The sequence below is a fragment of the Notolepis coatsorum genome, assembly GCF_963971535.1.
Source record: "Notolepis coatsorum genome assembly, chromosome: 2".
NCBI lineage: Eukaryota > Metazoa > Chordata > Actinopteri > Aulopiformes > Paralepididae > Notolepis > Notolepis coatsorum.
Genome location: NC_140166.1, coordinates 36,635,032 through 36,647,448, shown reverse-complemented (window position 1 = coordinate 36,647,448; position 12,417 = coordinate 36,635,032). Strand labels below are relative to the sequence as shown.

Genomic DNA, 12,417 nt, shown 5'->3' with positions numbered 1-12,417 from the left:
AACATCCCAATGCATGAGGATGACAAGAAGTACACGGCTTTCACAACCCCCCTCGGGTTGCATGAGTACAATCGCATGCCACAGGGTCTATGTAATAGCCCTGCAGCCTTTATGAGAATGATGACTGGAATCTTTGGGGACATGAACTTCACAAAACTGTTGTGTTACCTTGATGATCTCCTGGTCTTCGCGCCGTCAGAAGATGAGGCCCTGTCTAGGCTCCATACCGTGTTTCAGAGGTTGAGGGAGAACAACTTGAAACTGGCTCCCAAGAAGTGTCACCTTCTGCAGCAGGAGGTTAGGTTCTTGGGCCATGTGGTCGGTGGTGGGGGCGTGTCTGTTGATCCCTCCAAGGTGGAGGTTATCTCCAACATGACAGTACAAGATCTCATGGAAGTTGATGGGTGCACACCCTCTGTCCGTAGGATCAGGTCGTTTCTTGGGATGGTATTCTATTACCAGCATTTCCTCCCAAACTGCTCTGCTGTTGCGAAGCCATTGTTCGCCCTTACGGCTGGACAGAAGAGGAAGGGGAGGTCCCCTAAGGACAAGAAACCACCTGGCAGCTTTCGTAGGCTCACCCCTGCCGACTGGACATCGGTTTGTGGGGAAGCTTTCGACAGGCTGAAATCAATGCTACTGGAGTGTGTCGTGCTCGCCCACCCAGATTTTGAGGAGCCTTTTGTCCTCTCAGTTGATGCGTCGTTGGACGGACTTGGCGCTGTGCTGTCGCAGGTACCTCGAGGTGAGTCTAAGGCCAGGCCTGTCGCTTTTGCAAGCAAGACCCTCAGTGCTTCACAGCGTAAGTATCCAGCGTATAGACTGGAGTTCATGGCCTTGAAATGGAGCATATGCGAGAAATTCAGCCATTGGCTGAAGGGTCAGAGATTCACAGTTTGGACGGACAATAACCCGTTGACTTATCTGCTTACGAAGCCAAAGCTCGACGCATGTGAGATTCGCTGGGTGTCTAAACTTGCGGCTTTTGACTTTGACCTCAGACACCTGCCAGGGAAGAAGAATGTGGTGGCGGACGCTTTGAGTCGTGACCCGTTCGCTAAGCATGTTAGTCAGAGGTTATTGAGGGAGCCGTACCCGGCTCTTGTGCAGGAAGCGGGGGCAGTTGAGGGGGACTCTGTGCAAGATGTTTTTAGGTACAGTTGTCTGTCCCAGACGGTGAGTAGCTCACTACTCGGGATGGATTGTGGGACAGAGGAGATCAGAGCCCTCTGTCAGTCTAAATGTGATTGGATTGGTGCTGCTGAGTCCAGAGCGCTGGGTTTGGTTCAGAACATCCAACATCTGTCTGAGGGTCAAGATGTTTTACCGATGTTTTCAGTTGAGGAGCTCCGGTTGAGTCAGGAACGGGACACATGCATCTCTAGGGTGCTACCCTTTGTCGCTGTTCGAAAGCGACCATCTAGACGGGAGAGGCACGGCGCTGACCAGAGGGTTCTCAGACTGTTGAAACAGTGGGACAAGCTGGAGGTCCGTGATGGTGTCCTGTACCGTGTGACGAGGGACCAAGTGTCCAAGCAGAGGAGAACTCAGTACGTGTTGCCGCTGAGTCTGAAGGACAAGGCATTGTCTGGCATCCATGATCTGGCGGGTCATCAGGGCCAGGATCGCACTCTTTCTCTTGCCAGGCAACGTTTTTATTGGCCAGATATGGAGAGGGATGTCAGAGCATATGTCAAGTGTTGTCAAAGATGTGTGTATGGGAAGTCCCCGGAGCCTGCTGCTCGTGCGCCCCTTGAAAGTATCAAGAGCTCCGCGCCGATGCAGTTAGTATGTATGGATTTCTGGTCCGCTGAGGACAGCAATCAGCGGTCAGTGGACGTGTTGGTGGTGACTGACCATTTCACCAAGTTGGCGCACGCGTTCCCATGCGCTAATCAGACGGCGAAACAAGTTGCCAGAAAGCTCTGGGACAACGTGTTTTGTGTGTACGGGTTCCCTGAAAGAATACACTCAGATCAAGGTGCCAATTTTGAGAGCAAATTGATTGCTGAGCTCCTCAGGTTGGCGGGAGTGGCCAAATCCCACACAACGGCCTATCACCCCATGGGTAACGGTGGGACAGAACGCTTTAACCGCACTCTGGGGAACATGCTCCGCTCTCTCCCACTTCGGAAGAAGCAACAGTGGCCGCAGCAGGTCCAGACACTCACGTTTGCGTACAATGCCACTGTTCATGAGACTACGGGTTACGCGCCTTTCTTTTTGATGTTTGGCCGCGTCCCTAGACTACCAGTGGATGTCATGTTCAGGCAGGTCCTGAATGACCCTGGAGTTGTAGATTACGATTCCTATGCTGGCTCCCTGCTTTCGTGTCTGAAGAGTGCCATGGAGATCGCTCAGAAGCACTCCACTGTTGAGCAACAGCACCAAACCCGACAGTACAACAAGCGTGTCAAGGGTACACACCTGTCTGTGGGGGATCGGGTTCTGGTAGCAAATCAGGGAGAGCGGGGAAAACGGAAGTTGGCCGACAAATGGGAGGATGGAGTGTATACAGTTGTTGGTGTCAATCCCAGTATCCATGTCTATAGGATTCAGGATGTAGGGGGGCGCACAAGGGTAGTGCACAGGAACCGTTTGCTGGAGGTCAACTTCTTGCCATTTCCTGAGCTGGAGCAGGGGGAGGACGCCAGTGAGATTGGTCAGGCGTTTGATGACGGAGAGTCCGATGAGGGGGACTGTGATAGTAGTGACGGTATGGATCCTGTATCTGGAGTTTGGTCTGAGGGCGGTGTTGCACATGACCTGACCGACTCTGTGGAGGTAGAGGGGCCTGTGGTCTCGTCACTTACAGACTATTTTGATTCTGTGTTGGCTGTGACAGATGGGATAGATCAGGTTAGCCCAGTGGCCAGTCCTGCAGGGGCCATTGCTCAATGTACACCTGACACACAGGCACAGCACATAGATGCTTCTCACTCACCTGACATAGTTGTCATAGCTCACACCGATTCAGAGGCAGAGGTTTCTCACTCACCTGACATAGTTGTCATAGCTCACACCGATTCAGAGGCAGATGCTTCTCACTCACCTGACATAGTTGTCACAGCGCACACTGATTCAGGTGCAGGGGTTTCGCACTCACCTGACATGGGTGTTGCGGTTCCCACTGATTTACACCCTCACGTAGGGAATGATGGTCGGGTTAGGACACGTACAGGGAGAGTAGTGAGATCAGTGAACAGGTTGATAGAATCTATGGTTCAGATGCCATTTCTGAGAGGGGTGACTGGTTGAGTTGAGGTGGAGGTTAGGGTTCACCAAAGCCAGTTTTTTTTTTTCTTTTGTATTGCTGGGTTGAGTAGGTGTCTATCAGACAGCTTTGAGGGCCATGAGTTGTGTGGCGTATCAGGCGTCATATTGATCTAGGGGAATTTTGAGATCTGATCAATTTTTTTATTCTCTGAACCTCTTTTGGGGGTGACTTTTGAGTCGAATGGGGGACTAGGTCCTTTTTATCTGGTGCCAGGTCTAGGTTAGTGGTAGACTACCTATATTTTTTTTCTCTTTGTACGTCCCCCTTGCTCTGCTGACACAGGATGTTGGTGAAATTTCAGGAGGGGTGAATGTAACCAGGTCAATTGGACATTGTTTATTATTATTGGGGTTTGAAATGTCACCAAATCCTGTTTATAAATGTCTCCAAGGGTTACTATTGTTTATTATTTTATTAAGGATTGAGATGTTATTAAATCCTGTTTACAAATGTTTAATGTTTACAATTGTTTATTATTTCTTTATACCAAAGGCACTTTTATTTGAATGTAACTTGGGAAGTTCACGTTCGAGAGTGTAGCACTTCCGGGTCAGATATTCGCGCGTGTCAGGCGCAACCTTCCGGTTTGAGTTCAGTTTACGACACAAACTCAACGTGGAGGTACGTGTATCACTGTGGCGCGCCGCACTATTGTGTTTCATACTGTTGTATATATTTTGTATAAGAATTGAATGTCGATAATAATTACTTGCTAGTTGTGACGAACGGTGTGGTTATATGGTATGCACAGTTGAAGGTCTTGGCAATGTAGTTAACTAGTGTTCTCTGTCCACAGACGTATTGAGAGCACACATGTGTTGACGCTGCTTCCTTTTTGTGTATTCTATTCGCCATTCGTTTTACACAGGTATGTGCCTTGATATGTTTATTGTGCCTTAAATATGTGTTTATTGTGCAATATATTGTTTATGGAAAAGTTTACGACACGAACTCAACGTGGAGACGTATTGAGAGCACACATGTGTTGACGCTGCTTCCTTTTTGTGTATTCTATTCGCCATTCGTTTTACACAGGTGGCCTCCATTGAAGACCATCAAATAAATGATTGAACAGTGTCCATGTGTGCCGACTCATCCCTAAGCCTCTCACACAAAGAACACAACGCAGGAGCCACGTGTGTTAGGCAGGCCTACACACAGAGAACATCCGTTACACTGGCAAAGCAGCGGTCCTGCGCTCCTGCGGTCCGTTGTTGACGAGTTCGAATCCCATGAAAAATTTTTTTTTAACGTGATTTTTTTTTTAACGTGTATTCTTTCGCCGGTTAAGGTTAGGCATGGTTAAGGTTAAGGTTAAGGTTAGGCATTGTTTCGGAGTTGGTTATGGTTAGAACGGTTAAGTTTAGGCGCTGTTAAGGAGCTGGTTAAGGTTAGAGTTTGTCTTAGAGAATGGCAATATTCTTTCTATGGTTAAGGTTAGGCATGGTTAAGGTTAAGGTTAAGGTTAGGCATTGTTTCGGAGTTGGTTAAGGTTAGAACGGTTAAGTTTAGGCGCTGTTAAGGAGCTGGTTAAGGTTAGAGTTTGTCTTAGAGACAGCCTATTTCCGCACTGCCGCTCTCCCGCGTTGCCGCGGTCACATGGTCAAATTGTCACATTCTTGCACTGCTCCGCTGTTAAAAAGCAACACGCGGTCGGGTGAGGGAGAGGGGGGGGGTGCAGATTTTACGTTGGGCAGATTGTTGAGGGATATTGTGGGCAGTAAAGCGGTGCAGGATTTGGTTTTGGGGTTTGTGTTTTCAATTGGTTTGGGGGGTAGGATTTGAATTTTATTTAATTTCTTTTGTTTGTGTTTAGGTTTTAGTTTTAATTTTATTAGGTTTGTATAGGGTGGTGATGTTAGGGTTGGGTATTTGGTTTTGTTTGTGCTGGGTTTATTGTTTTTTTCTTTATTGTTTTCTTTTCTTTACCAGGTTATTTTCTTTACCGGGGGACCCTGATGTAAACAAGACAAACGTCTTTCTCTGGTCTGCATCCCCTTAAGAATTGTGTGTATTGAGCCGTACTGTATTGTATCCATTTTGCAATCTGTTAAATAAAGTTTTCATTCATTCATTCATTCATCATTCATGCTTTATCTGCTCCAGTTGCTGGGTTGTACAGTAGGTGGCGGTATGCGCCTTTCTGTGGTTGCGACCCGCCATTAACACCATAGAAGAAGAAAAATACGAAGAAGACGAAGAAGAAGAAGTGTGTAGAGTGAGTCTCTCTCTTCAAGGTCTTCCTGCTCGGCGGTGGTGTGTCACCTGTCGCGGAGATAACGTGAGTACAGTTTGAAGAAAAATGTTCATCGTTACTTACGAATACGGATTAAATGTAGTTACATAAACTGCAAGAGTTTACTTTATTTCATGGAGTTCTGTTGTTTCCTTGTCATTTGAGACCCTGTAGAGAAGCAGCGGTGCCACGTTGTTTTACTGTTGGCTAATAATGCTAAAGCCACGCCTGGCTACCAGATAAATGACAAACCTGTATGTAACGTTACAGCGACACTAGCAAATTAGCCATGGAGTACAACTGAGAATAACTTGACCTAACTAGCACGTAAGGAAAATGCCACCCATAACATATCAGTTCGTTAATGTTGAACACGCCAACATTAAATGAACTTACTGTCTCCAGAGTCGGACGAGACCAATTTACTTAAGCTTAGCACAAATTAATGGAAGCGGATACGGACCAGCTAGCCTAGCTGTTGGCCGAAATCACCCCTCGCGAAGTTTTAAGTTGGGCTTGCAGAACGATGACAATGAGGCCTGATACATTTACATGCACCTTATCATGAACACAGGCCATGTCAGATTGTAAAATTGAAGAGAATAAAACATAATTTATTGTTTCAGGACTTTAGCCACAGCAGATCATTAGATTCATGCTCTGCATATTTGATTTGACAGGTTTTTATATCAGATGGAATTCTTGATGCAACCAAGTATTTTGGGGCCAAGTCTGGTGTGGGAGGACAGAGACCAACATGCAAACTATACGTAAAGATCCCTGGGGTTGGAACCAGGATCTTATCACTGAGGCAAGTAACCACTGTGCCTCTGTTTTTATTTAAGGACATGGTGCAGTTATGTAGTGGCAAGTAGACTATTATAACCTTATGTAGCACTAGCAAATGTATGTTAAGGTAAATATTTGTATTTGAGCACCATGATTGTATACAAACTTTATAATAATTAAAAATAAATTGCCCTGGGTGGTTCTGAAGCTGAGTTCTGAGCATCTATCTAGCCTCATTAGTGATGATTGTGGAGGCACAGCACCAGCTTGTGGCCTTGACTCAGTGGGCCACAGTGTGTGCAGTGCATAGAGCAATCCCTTCCCTTGCAACCCACTGCTGTGTACACGTCATAGTAGTGCTACTTATGAGACTGGACAATCGTTTAATATGTTTTGTTGGCTGTATGATTTCAAAATCCCCAAAACTTAAATTAATTCTATGGTTCTTCTTCAGATGGGGAACTGGATGCAAGTTTACAGAGCAGAGACATGAGGCCTAGCAGGTAAATTGGACCATGAAATATGAACGGATTCTTTTTTTATGTTATGATGATTGGCAAAATATGTTCAACTGCTCTGAAACTATGAATGAAAGTTGCCTGTCTGAACAATGCAATGTGGGTTAGGGTTAGGGTGACCGTACCCTCAAGATGGTAATTACAACGTCTTCTGACCTGTTTCTCCAGGTGTGCACTCTGACTTTGCCTCCGAGGCGTGATGGAGGCTCTCGTAAAGGCGTGATTATCTTTGCTTAAGCAAGAGTGAGGTTGGTCAAGATTTATTAATTTGCGATTGATTGCATAATCTAGAAAGCGCCCATAGTCTACTACTGGTTGTAGGGGTGGGAAAAGACATTTCACCAGCTATTTGGCCTATTGCACCCAATTACGGGGGAAATGGGGTGATGTAGTAGAGGGATTGAATAATCCTCCATATGACCATGAGTCTCCTAAAGTGGATGTGTTTTTGCCAGGAGCGAAGGAGTCGACTAGTTTGACGAGTAAGCCTTTTATTAAATTAAGCTGCAGTTTCATTTGGGAATTCTATTACTATTATGATTTATTATGTATCCCCAGCCCTAAATGCAACTACGCAAAAAAGGAGCACAGTCTTTTCCTAGGAATTACTGACCCGCCATTTGAGGCCTATCCCGACTGGCCTTTGACCGTAAGGCTGCGTCGTTGGAAATGCCTCAAAGAAGGAAACTGCGGTTCGCTTTACCCTCATTGTTACTACAATTAGCCTTGTGGGATATAACTGCAGGACAAACGCTGACCAGTGAACTCATGCATTTTGTTCTCTTGAAACCAGTGGTTAATGGATGTTTGGTTTTAGGTGCTGTAGATGACTAAAAGATGGCGCTGAAGATCACTTGCAGCATCTTGGTGAGTAATGGCCTGTGTTCATTATTTCTGTTTTGGCAAGAACACTTAGAGGACCAGTGTTTAGGATTACCCCTTCACCCTCCCCTTCCGAGCGTGTAGGAGAACTGGCTGTGATAAACGCCTGTCCAGGGCCAGTGTTTGGTTAGTCCATGCTGGGCTACTGCCGAAACATGGCTCCATGGACCCACTATGTAGATTTAAAAGCGCTCCTAAAGTAATTTAATGCTTTTTCTGTTGATTATACACCAATGAAAACACTTGTTAATATTTCACTAGATTCCCTCAATCTTGCACACTGGTCCTTTAAACACTAATTGACTGAACATTTGGACTAGGGTGGTGCGTCTTTCCCTGTGTTTTGACACGATCTACCCTAGTGCTAAAAGGTAGAATCTGTAATGCTGTCAAACGGTGACCTCTAGGGGGCATTACATAGCAAACTGAGTCGTGAAGCGGTCTCCCCGGATTCGATTCCCCGACCCGGTGGCCATATGCCACATGTCTTCTCCAGTTTAACCCTAATCTCCTCTGTTGGTCCTGCGTGGCCAAAAGGTCCTGTGTTGACCAAAAAAGCTGAAAATGCTATAAATAAAATTTAAAAAAAGAGAAACTGACCTAGGTAAAAGCCCTGTTTGGTATTTCACTAACATTTTTTGTTTGATGTGGGTAAGCTGTGTGGGCATAAGGCAGGGGTTACTATTGCTGACCACACCTCTGGCTCTGCCAAGAGGGGTCTGAGAATTTTAAAGTAGTTACTAAACACCAACCCACACCACATGTCAGACCTAAGTGTAAACGAATTGCAATACTAAGTGGGGCTCTTTTGCCTAGAGGTCATTGACAACGTTACTGATTCTAACTTAAATGTTGCAGGTGAAGCTAGCTAACAACACAAAGATTATAAAGAAAGTGAACTGGAAAATGTGCTGCATTGCAGATTGGGCTGGACTAGGGGCCAAATGGACCCTAATGCAGTGGAGCCATATTAAACACGTTCTCCCAGTTGGTGTCTTGTTTTTGTAAATGGAATAAAGCACTCAGTATCTGCTGCCAGCTGTTGTTCCAGCTGGTTAGTTCAAAAGTCAGTGCTAGAAAAGGTCGACATTTTGACATCGTTGGTCTCCATGACAATGCTGTGTCTGGAGTCCTGGTATATCCGTCGAAACAAACTTGACAATGTTTAGCCCAAAGGGTCACGTCGCCAAATGTTATTTTGCACATAATCTCACATCAGGACATTGAGTCCTTGCATTTATTTACAGCTCCATGAAATTATGCAATACCATGTCTTATATGGACTGCTGGCTGCTTCCATATAATTTAATGTGGCTGTAATTTACTCAAAACAAGGATTCACTGTTGGCCATATTCAAACTCATTTACGAACTGTCGAACTAAATTAACTTTAGTTTAGATGTGAGATTAAGTGTGAAAATAAAAGTGTAACTAAAATTCTCTTGAATGCTATAACATTTTGGTTTGTCACCAGGCTTGGGTTACAGAAGATGTCTAGGAGAAGAATCCCAGGACTGGATGTGAGTACTCTTTAGTGACTCAAAACGTAAAGCACTGCATGGTATCTGCAGCCAGCCGTCCACCGGTCTGTTCATAAGTCAGTGCCAGAAAAACTCAGCATCTTGACATCGTTGGAGTCCTGATTGCTTGTATCTGGACCCTTGGTATTTCTACTGAGACAAATGTTTGCTTTCTTGCTGGAAGCCGTAGTATGTTTAGGAAAGACTTGTGCAGTGATTTTAAAGAACTTTTGTTTTCTCCTTCAGAAGCCTGTACTGAGCCAATCCAGGACCATCTCCAGAGCTTCTGCTGACTGAAATGTAAATGGATTTCCACTTGATGGAGTTGTTCAATGTCACTGTCTTGGTCATATACCAAGGCGTTTGGGAGACTCTTCCCAAGTTTCTGTGGAATTGACCATACAATAAAACTTGGTCATATACCAAGGCTTTTGGGAGACTCTGTTCCCAAGTTGCTGTGGAATTGACCATACAATAAAACTCAGCCCAGCAGACTCGCCAGCTAGTTTGCTGGGGTAGTCTTGTCGGTTATACTCGCCATTGCGATCTAATCTGGATGTTTTCTCTAGGTTTTAATTGTTAAACTGGGGTCTTCGTTTCCTGCTGCAAGACGTGGCCAGTCTTTCAGATTTGTGTAAATTGTCACTCACCCATTAACAACATTGACCTTTATCTGAATGCAGACTATGAACACATTTAAATGCAAAGATGGATCATTCATTGTCTTTATAAGAGATTTGATAATACCGGGTATGAATGTGGTATCTGCCTCAGTAGATTCAAGAGGTTTAATCGTCGCATACATACATGCACACAAGATGTATAGTGACATGAAGGTGGCCATGCCCGCCTTTGTGCAAAAAATACAATATAATAAAATAGACTGGTAAAGTACTAAGATACAATGCTAAGCTTATGAATTGAAAGGTAATTGGTCCTATGTACACTACTAATAGAAAAAAGTTATACTAAACTATCCTAGCTATACAGAACAGTCATGTTTTTTCCCTAAGTGACTTTCTTTTGTGTTTAAAGTGACCTGGTGTGTGGAGGGATCAGTGTTCTGATGGCCTGGGGCCAAGCTGAGTCTGAGTCTCTGTTCTTGCATGCATATGTAGGTGCTTGCCGCCTATTGTTGGGGTGGTGAGAGTCCTTCATTATTCCGCACGCTCTGTATTTGCACCTCTTATTGTATAAATCCTGCAGGGGAGGTAGTACACTCCCGAGCGCACAACTGTAGAGCCTTCCCGTCCTCGGCGGTGCAGTTTACAAACCAGACTGATATTCCCAGTCAGGAGTAGACAGACAGTAGTTTGTCAGTCACCTGTATGTGGGGGTGATTTCACCAGGCACTAACATTGCTAACATTATATTTAGGAACTCTTACTAATTTAAAATGTTTTACTTTAAATGTATTGTTTTTCTATGTCTCCATACAGCGGGCAAGTTGGTGGAGTAATACAGAGCAGCCAGTACAAGGGGTGAAGGATGACCAGTCATCCAGGCCTTAACCTAATGGATGGATTACATGGGCAGTTGACGAGTTCCCAAATCCTTCATGCATTTCATGATGTACTCCTCCCCTTTATAGTGTGTACATGCAATTTCCATTACTGTTAAGAACAATAAATCTGATTGGTTGTTTACAAGCTGTGCTGCATTTATTAGCTTAATCTTGGTGTGTAAAACCTGAAGAATTCTCCATTTTGCAACTTTGGTCTTGATCAGTAGCCCTTTCTTGGCACAATCCATGCTGCTCCTCATACTGAGTTGAAATTTCAGTTGTCTGCCAGGTAGGGAAGATTTCACATTGTCTGAATTCTTACCTGTATGAAGCACATTATCAGTACCTCATACATTTCACTGTACATGTACTTTATACATGACTAATAAAACAACATGCAATCTGGTTTTCAACCTTATCTATTTCAATATTGTAAATATCTCCCTTTGATCCCATCTCTTCCAGGATGACTGATAAATACAGGGCATTGACAGGGTTCCCACGGTACCTGGAAAACATGGAATTTATTTTTTTATTTTCCAGTATGGAAAAGTCATGGAAACTGAGCAAAAGTGAACACTTACATGGAAATTGAAACGGTTGTCCTGGAAAATGTTATTGGATGATGTGTCGAATGAAACTATGATGATATGATCTTCTGGCCGCCTCAGATCTACTCCTATCCAAGCTCCCGGAGGGTCATCAAAGAGAAGCCGCCTATTCTCAGTCCTTGCCCCACAATGGTGGAATGAACTACCCATCCCAGTTAGGACAGCCGAATCCCGTCCAATCTTTCGCCGTCGACTAAAGACTCACTTCTTCAACCATTATCTGAAATGATATTAAAAAAAAAAAAATCTAACCCCGACTAACCTTACTGTCATGCACTTGTCCTAATAAACTAACCTACACTGTAACACGCAACACTTTGATGAACATTGTTACTCGGCTGATAGAGTTATACCCTTCTTGCTGTCTTGTCCCACAGAACTTGTAAGTCGCTTTGGATAAAAGCGTCAGCTAAATGACTAAATGTAAATGTAAACTATTGAGCACATAATTAAGATGAGTTCATAAAAACCCTTTACATGTGAACAGCTTTTAGAGCATGCTCTTGGAATCATATCTGGTATATTGGATGTTGGAATTGATGCAGGCAACCTGGTGATATGGACTTTAAAAGTATAGTTTCGGATTGGTGGACTTCCGGAATAATAACAGAACCGTTACTCGCGATCTCAATAGAACGGTCAAATACATGCATTTCCCAGCCAACACGGGAGCCTTGACATCTACAGTGAAACTTCTTATGCAAGTACCTGTGTTTTAACTGGTAAACGTGGGTGTATCAACGTTAGTTAGTAAGCAGTGCAATCTTGCTAGCTAGCAGCTTACACTAGAATGGTTGAGGTAATTTTTACCTGAATGAATGAAAACTTTATTTAACAGATTGCAGAATGGGTACAATACAGTACGGCTCAATACATACAATTGTTAAGGGGATGCAGACCTGAGAAAGACGTTTGTCTTGTTTCCATCAGGGTCCCCCATTTTCAATTCATATAGACATTTATGACATACATAACATACATGACATTTATGGCATAGGGACATATAGGTATTTAGTACTGATACATTTGTGACATAGGCGGTATTCAAATATACAGTACTGTTACCCCTAGATCCTGACA

The 12,417-nt window shown here is 44.2% G+C and overlaps 1 long non-coding RNA gene across 1 annotated transcript; it reads left to right on the top strand.

Annotated features, from left to right (window-relative positions):
- Positions 1-5,480: 5,480 nt before the first annotated feature.
- On the top strand, positions 5,481-11,067 carry LOC311223933. The gene is made up of 8 exons (XR_014619415.1): positions 5,481-5,558; positions 6,194-6,324; positions 6,757-6,805; positions 6,989-7,068; positions 7,638-7,687; positions 9,177-9,222; positions 9,469-9,522; positions 10,662-11,067. It is a non-coding gene; the product is annotated as an uncharacterized lncRNA (long non-coding RNA).
- The last annotated feature ends 1,350 nt before the right edge of the window (positions 11,068-12,417 follow it).